The following is an 8,603-nucleotide window of genomic DNA, read 5'->3' on the forward strand; positions in this document are numbered from 1 at the left end:
CGACGTCGTAGTTATGTTGTCAATTGGTAAGTCATGAAATGACCAAAAATGACCAACACATTACGTAACTGTTATGTCGTGTGTTAGCAGGGTGATAACTAGATTTTTTGGAAAGCAATATTATATACTTTTAACTTAACAGACTGTGTCAAAGCAACTTTACGATATTAAATAGGACAATAGTTTCAATAGTGCAAATAGTTTCAAAAGTTGCAGATGGGAGTTTTACTTACTCAAACATGTTCTGAGGGCAGAAAGGAAAATGATTGGTTTACAGATTCAGCCAATGAAATTGAAGCAGAGGCGGGGTCAGGAAATTTGGACTTGAAGAGGGAAATCCTTCAGACAGATATGTTATTAACGCTTCGTGTGAGACATTTATTGCAAGGTAAGTGAATTTACCATGTATTTATAAAAAAAAATAATCAACATATGTGTCATTTACTAAGATAACTAGCGAACAATACGATCATATCCTATGCATTTTCATTTGAATGCTTCATCAGTCGATCGCAGCAAAGCTGCTTCCCAGGTAGCCAAAAACATCTGGCCCAGTACTGGCCCAAATCCGGCAATCCGGAAGAAATGACTCGGCCCGGATCCGGTTGCCGGACCCTTGTGAATTCCGGTAATGAATGACTCGCCAGAATCGGCCCGCAATCGTGCCAGCTGCGATTATACAGTTAGCCGGTACTGGCCCGTGTCCGGCTGCCGAAACTGAACCGAAACTGCCGGCATCGGGCCGCAATCACGCCGGCATACATACAGTTAGCAGGCACTGGCCCGAGTGTGGATTCCAAATGGAAATGTATATGAAATACAGACCTATTTATTTAATTAATCACGAAATTTAAGCAGTACATTTACATTTTACATTTACATTTATTCATTTAGCCGACGCTTTTATCCAAAGCGACTTACAATTGGGAATACAACAAGTGATTCATCCTAAGGAGGCAGATCAACATAGGAAGTGTTCAAAAATACCATATATCAGGTGTTGTTAGAAGAGTGCAGGCTAGAAGGAGAAGATCAAGAAAGAGAGGAAAAACAGGCTAGAAGGGAGGATTTTTTTTTTTTTTTTTTTTTTAATTGAGTCAGATAGTGTTGAAAAAGATGGATTTTCAGCAGTCGTTTGAAAGCTGTTAAGGAGTCTGCATTCCGGATAGGGGTGGGAAGATCATTCCACCAGGCAGGGACATTGAACGAGAATGTTCTGGACAGTGATTTAATACCTCTCTGTGGTGGTACAATGAGGCGTCTTTCACTAGAGGATCTCAGGCTTCTGGAAGGAGTGTAGATGTGTAGTAGTGAATGGAGGTAGGCAGGTGATGATCTGGTGGCTGTCCTATATGCCAGCATCAGTGTCTTGAATTTGATGCGTGCTGTAACCGTTAGCCAGTGCAGGGATATGAAGAGAGGTGTGACATGGGCCTTTTTGGGCTCGTTGAAGACCAGTCGTGCTGCTGCATTCTGAATCATTTGTAGAGGCTTGATTGTACATGCTGGAAGACCAGCTAAAAGAGCATTGCAGTAGTCCAGCCTGGAAATGACCAGGGCCTGGACGAGGAGTTGTGTAGCATGCTCTGTTAGGAAGGGCCTGATCTTTCTGATGTTGTACAATGCAAACCTGCAAGATCTAGCGGTCTTAGCAATGTGATCTTTGAAAGTCAGTTGGTTGTCAAAGATAACACCCAGATTTCTGGCTGAAGTTGATGGGGTAATTGTTGATGAACCTAACTGGATGGAGAAGTCATTCTGTAGAGATGGATTGGCAGGAAAGATAAGGAGTTCCGTCTTTGCTAGATTGAGCTGTAGATGGTGTTTCTTCATCCATGCAGAGATATCCGCCAGGCAACCTGAGATCCGTGCAGCTACCGATGGATCGTCTGGTTTGAAAGAAAGATAGAGCTGTGTGTCATCAGCATAGCAATGGTAGGAGAAGCCATGTGCCTGTATGATGGGGCCCAGAGATGTAGTGTATATGGAGAAGAGGAGAGGTCCAAGAACTGAACCCTGAGGAACCCCAGTGACCAGTTGATGAGTTTTGGATACCTCGCCTCCCCAGGCCACTCTGAAAGACCTACCAGAGAGGTAGGATTTGAACCAGCGAAGTGGAGTCCCTGTAATACCCAGCATTGAGAGATAGGTCCAGCAAGATGAGTACCGATGATTTGGACTCAGCTTTTGCCGTCCGCAAGGCTTCAGTGACAGACAGTAGCGCAGTCTCAGTTGAATGGCCGCTTCTGAACCCTGATTGGTTAGAGTCCAGTAGATTGTTCTGTGAGAGGAATAAGGATAGCTGGTTGAAAACAGCCCGTTCCAGTGTTTTTGCTATGAATGGAAGGAGGGAGACAGGTCTGTAGTTGTCTATGAGTGAAGAGTTAAGTGTAGGTTTTTTGAGCAGTGGGGTTACCCGGGCCTGCTTAAATGTAGTAGGAAAAGTGCCTGTGAGAAGAGATGTGTTGATGATGTGTGTGAGCGCCGGTAGGATTGTAGGGGAGATTGCTTGGAGAAGGTGTGAGGGGATAGGATCTAAAGGACATGTCGTCGGATGGCTGGAGAGGAAAAGTTTTTACTTTAAAAGTTACTTCTGCCTCCGAGCAAGGACAGAAGGAGAAGTGGGGGTTCCAGCCGTGATTGTGGTCAATTTTAGTTCCTGTATGTGTGGAGCTGAGAACTTATTATTGATCTATGTAGTTTTGTCTGTAAAAAATGTGGCGAAATCATCAGCTGTTATAGAAGTTGTGGGAGGTGGTGGAGGGGGACAAAGCAGTGTATTAAATGTTTTGAAAAGGTTGCGTGCGTCCGGGGAATTGTTGATCCTGTTGTGGAAGTATGAAGATTTGGCTGTATGTACTTGGGTAGCGAAAGATGAGAGCATAGACCGATACTTACTGAGGTCGGATGGATCCTTAGATTTGTGCCATTTTCTCTCAGCTGCCCTAAGTTTGGAACGATGCTCACGAAGAACATCGGATAACCAAGGGGTTGTCGGAGCAGATCGTGCTGGCCTGGAGGAGAGAGGGCATATAACATCTAGACAGGAGGTAAGAGTGGAGCATAAGGTGTCAGTTGCTGCATTAGTGTCCAGGGATGAGAAGTGAGTAGGAGAGGGAAGGGAGGAGGATACTAAAGAAGAAAGATGGGAGTGTGAGAGAGAGCGTAGGTTTCTTCTAAAAGTAACAGGTAGAGGGGTTGGGAGTGCGCAAGTAGCAAGATGTAGGTCAAATGTAATGAAGAAGTGGTCAGAGATGTGTAGGGGTTTGACCACAATGTTGTCTGAAATACAATTTCGCATGTAAATGAGATCAAGTTGGTTGCCAGATTTATGAGTGCATGTAGTGATAACACGTTGTAGATCAAATGAAGCTAGAAGTGAATTGAAGTCAGCAGCATAGGGTTTGTCAAGGTGAATGTTGAGGTCCCCAAAGACTAGAAGTGGGCTGCCATCCTCTGGAAATGAGGACAGCAGCCCATCCAGCTCTTCTAAGAAGATGCCAAGTTGAGTAGGAGGGCGGTAGATTACCACAATGTAGAGTTCGATAGGAGATGTTACAGTGATTGTATGAGATTCAAATGAACTATAATTGCATAGAGGAGAATGGGTTGAGTATTTCCAGTTGTTAGAAATAAGAAGTCCCGTCCCCCCGCCCCTTCCAGTCTGACGAGGGGTGTGAGAGAAGGAAAAGTTATTAGAAAGAGCAGCTGGGGTTGCAGAGTCTTCTGGACGAATCCAGGTCTCAGTCAAGCCTAGAATGCTCAAACCAGATTGCACAGAAAATGCTGAAATGAAGTCAGTTTTGTTGACAGCTGACTGACAGTTCCAGAGTCCAACCGTGAAAGAGAAAGGTTCAGTGGAAGAAGTGTCGATAGGACGCAGGTTAGATATATTGCGTCGGCGTGTGCGTGTGATATTAGTGCGGTGTGAAGAGACCACCGGAATGATTTGGAAACACATGATAGAGGAGGACAGAAAGAGGAGTGAAATAAAGGAGAGGAGTACTCAAGTGCGTTGTCGGTGTTGTTGCTCGATAAAGTCGCGCAGGAAAAGTCGCAAGTCTTTACTCTCGTCGGTCTTCACGCGAGGAGGCTGAACGCTTCCGCTGACGCTTCAGCGCCAGCTGTTCTGACGCAGTTAAATAGACAACCAAACAGTGCTTCAATGATAAAAGCTAGGGACGCCTCCTAGGCTCAGTCAGCCGCAAATGTCTCGCCCGCACGCAAAATGGCTCAATCGAAACTCAAAAAGCAACAGCTTTGCACTTGTAATAGCTCCAGAAGGGAACGATATGACAAAAACAAAAGCTTCCCTTGGCCGTACGCTCAGTTATCAATTTTAATGATTGCAATAAAAACTAGAATTTAAAGCAAAAACAATCGCAGGACAAATAACAGAAGAACACTCCTTTTCTAACAGTGAATAGATGTAAATACAACAAACGAATAACTAAATAGAACAACGGAGTACTTTGAGAAGCAGCTCAAAATTAATATTAACGAATAAGTGAATAGAAACTACAGAGTGCGTTTTAGAAGCAGCTCAAATTTAATATTAACCAATAAGTGAATAGAAACTACAGAGTGCGTTTTAGAAGCAGCTCAAATTTAATATTAACCAATAAGTAAATAGAAACTACAGAGTGCGTTTTAGAAGCAGCTCAAATTTAATATTAACCAATAAGTAAATAGAAACTACAGAGTGCTTAAGAGAACAGCGGCTTAAAATTAATACTTAGGAATAAGTAATTAAACAGAAACGACAAAGTGCTTTTAGCAGCAACTCTAAGTAACGACCGCCTAGCGAAATAGTATTAAAGTAGACACTTACGCGCCGTCGTTCTTTCTCGTCTGAGGACTGAACTCACTTTCCGTATTAGCTTTCAGTATCCACTTTCAGTATTAGCTTGTTTGCTAAAGTATATAGCCTACTTGGATAGGTGTAACTGTTCATGTAATTAAATGGTTCCTTAAAAACTTCAAAAAATGTATTATTCATGATTTCCTCCAGGTTTTTTTTTTTAAATGTTCTTTCCACAAATATCACACACACACATGCCACTCACTCTCACCCCCGCCCCCAAGTAAGAATGACACCATATAAATACTGTACGAGAAACGTTTATTGAATTTATTATTGAAAAAATAAAAACATCAACGATCAGGACCTCAAGGTTTCCTAAAGGAGAGACAATAAATGAAAGAGAGAGAGATAAAGAGGGGACACATATTGACACATATTAGTCAGGTCTCAGTGATCTCGGTGGTGAATGGTAACAATATTTGGAGCTTACCTTAGGAAGAAATTCTTTTGTTGTAGGACATGCTCTCTTCTTCCACTATGGCACTCTTATAAACTTCTCGGTTTCTCTCTACATCACACTGCTATATTTGCAGAAAATATTTTTAAAAGAAAATTGTCAGTCATATGGGGCAAAAGTTTGCCTATTTAAACATGAAGCTTTGAAAAAAAAAATCACTTTATGTGATTAAACAGTCATCTTATTTAGACTTTTTTTCAGACTTTATTATGTTTAATAACATGTATGTTTAATATGTTTAATATATTTAATTTATTATTCAATTTTAACCTAATACAATTTTACAGTTTAAAAATGACAAGAGTCCTATAAAAGTTCGGGCACTCTGTGTGTCACTACTTGGCAATTAACTTATTGGCAAATATCACAGCCTGTGAAACAATGCAGTTTACAGCTATACAAATAATAAGAGTATTTAAAATGTAACATGTAAAAATTTCGGTAAAATTTAAAATAAACACTCACAACACGCTGACTTGGTACAACAAATTTAATCTTAAGATATTATGGACCATCTGATTTGAATTTCCTAAAATAAATCTGACAAAAAAAGAAAGAAAAAGAAATAATGTTTTCATTATTAAAATTAATTATTTTACTTGTATATGACTTTTATTCCCTGTATATGCAAGCCTAATGTTTTACTTTTATTGTAATTTGTTATTAAAAAAAAGAATTATTATTCTCATAAGGATAGGCTACATTGGCTTGTTAAGTCTTTCTGTCTCTTGCTCGCTCTATCTCACATACAGCGAGAGAGAGAGAGAGCGCGCACGTTCAGTGTGCGTCAGTGTCGCGCGCTCTGTCAAATCTGAGACAACACAACTTAAATCTGATAATGTTATTGTTGATAATTGTAAAATTAATATATTTTTTAACTAACGTTACCTTGACCGACATGAATGTGAGGTTTTCTCAATTCTAGCAGATCTGCGCAAATGACGTCATACAGATAACGGCATTAACGGTCAACGGTGCTGAAGAGCGGGCCATAAAAAATAAAGATGGAAAGACTCGTTTATGTGAACAGTAGTTTTAGACATTGTACATTCAAATAACAGTCTGTTTGTTAAAGTATTTACACGCTTACTCATTGTATTAAAATTGTTTAATTGTTTTATATTTTAAAAAGTAGTATAATACGTTGATGATGACGTCATGTTGTTTACGTGCATATACGTCATTACGTTGTTCATGAGAGTTCATGTCAGAGTCGCATGCTGTACAGAGAGAGCATGAAAACTGTGAGGAATAAACACAGTTAAGACGATTCGTTTTGTCTTCCTTATTGAACAAAAGTGAGCTACGCACTCAAGCTCAATAGGTTATGGGCCCAGTCACCGTGACAAACGATCGTCATTGAGAAAGTTAACGCGACGTATTACGCGTGGAAAAGGAAAAGAAAGTAAAAATGGTAAGCAGAGCGTCAGGATTTCTAGCGCCGCAGTTTCTGTTTGACGGATCGGAAGATAAATACGATCTTTGGGAAACAAGATTTCTTGGATATTTGCACAGTCTAAAGCTAAAAGAGACTATACTGCATGAGCCTACTGATGCTGACGCTGAACAGCTAGCTGCAGATAGACTGAAGAATGCTGATTGTTATGCTGAACTGATAAGACTGATAGATGATAAAAGCCTTTCACTGATAAGGCATGAAGCTGCTGATGATGGAAGAAAAGCCCTGAAAATACTGAAATAGCATTATTCAGGAAAAAGTAAGCCACGGATAATAAATATGTACACAGCATTAACCCAGCTACGCATGGCTGACAACGAGAGTGTTACTGACTACTTGATACGAGCAGAAAATAATATTACAGCTCTAAGAGATGCAGGAGAAACAATGAGTGATGGACTGACTATAGCTATGGTTCTCCGTGGACTACCAGACTCATTCAAGCCACTAGCCGTCCACATAACACAAAACGAGGACAATGTCACGTTCACAGACTTTAAAAGAAGACTGCGGATTTATGAAGAGGCAGAGAAAATGAACGGAGTTGAGACTACAGATAATGTGATGAAGACCCACACAAGACAAGGGCAAGGCTTCTACAAACCACACACAAAGGATAGGAAAGATGAAGATGCAAATTTGACGTGCTACAAATGTGGAATAAAAGGACACAGAGCACGGAAATGCTTCAAAAGAGTGTGGTGTAATCACTGTAAAAACAGCACACATGCAGAATACCTGTGCAAGAAAAAGGGTGACCGAGATGGTGCCAGAAAGGTTAAAGATGAATACGAAGATGTCCAAGATCATCTCTTTAAAGCTGAACACTCAGAATATGAAAGACCACAGCACAACGTGAAGAAGAAAGGTATCATGGTAGATGCTGGGGCAACATCTCACATTGTGAACGACATAATAAAGTTCAAGGATTTTGACAGCTCTTTTCAACCACAGACTCATTCAGCGGAGCTAGCTGATGGGACAAAGTGCAGTGGAATGGCACAACAAAGAGGAACAGCAGTGATTTATTTCCTGGATGACAGTGGACGACAACACCGAGCACAACTAAAGGATGCGCTGTACATGCCTTCTTACCCACACAACATTTTCTCTGTAGCAAGAGCAGCAAATGGAGAAGCGACAATCATCTTTGAAAGAGGAAACAGTCGCATGATTACCAAAGACGGTAGCAAATTCAATATCCACGAGAGTGGAAATCTGTACTATTTGCCAACTATTGAAGAAAATGTTGACCAGTGCAAAGTGTGCCACGATTTACAAACTTGGCATGAAATTTTGGGCCACTGCAACTATGAGGATGTTCAGAAGTTGCAACAGGTGGTTAGAGGCATGATGATAAAAGGAGAAACAGCTAGGCAAAACTGGCTATGTGAAGTGTGCACAAAAGGAAAATTCACACAGACAAGAAACAGAGAACCAGACAGAAGGGCAGAAAAACCTCTGGAGCTGATTCATACTGATTTGGCTGGTCCAATGCCAACACAGAGCAAAGAAGGACACAGATATGCTCAATCTTTTACAGACGACTACTCTGGAACAATGTTGGTATACTTTCTAAAGTCTAAGGCAGACACGGTACAAGCCACAGAAAAGTTTTTGGCAGACATCGCACCATATGGAGAAGTCAAGTGCATTCGTTCAGATAACGGCACTGAATTTACGAGTCGAGAATTTCAAGCACTGTTGACAAAGAATAAGATCAGGCATGAAACATCTGCACCGTATTCACCTCATCAGAACGGTACAGCAGAGAGAGGCTGGAGAACACTCGGTGACATGACAAGATGTTTGCTAATAGAAAG

The sequence above is a fragment of the Garra rufa genome, chromosome 4 (assembly GCF_049309525.1).
Source record: "Garra rufa chromosome 4, GarRuf1.0, whole genome shotgun sequence".
Taxonomy (NCBI): Eukaryota; Metazoa; Chordata; class Actinopteri; order Cypriniformes; family Cyprinidae; genus Garra; species Garra rufa.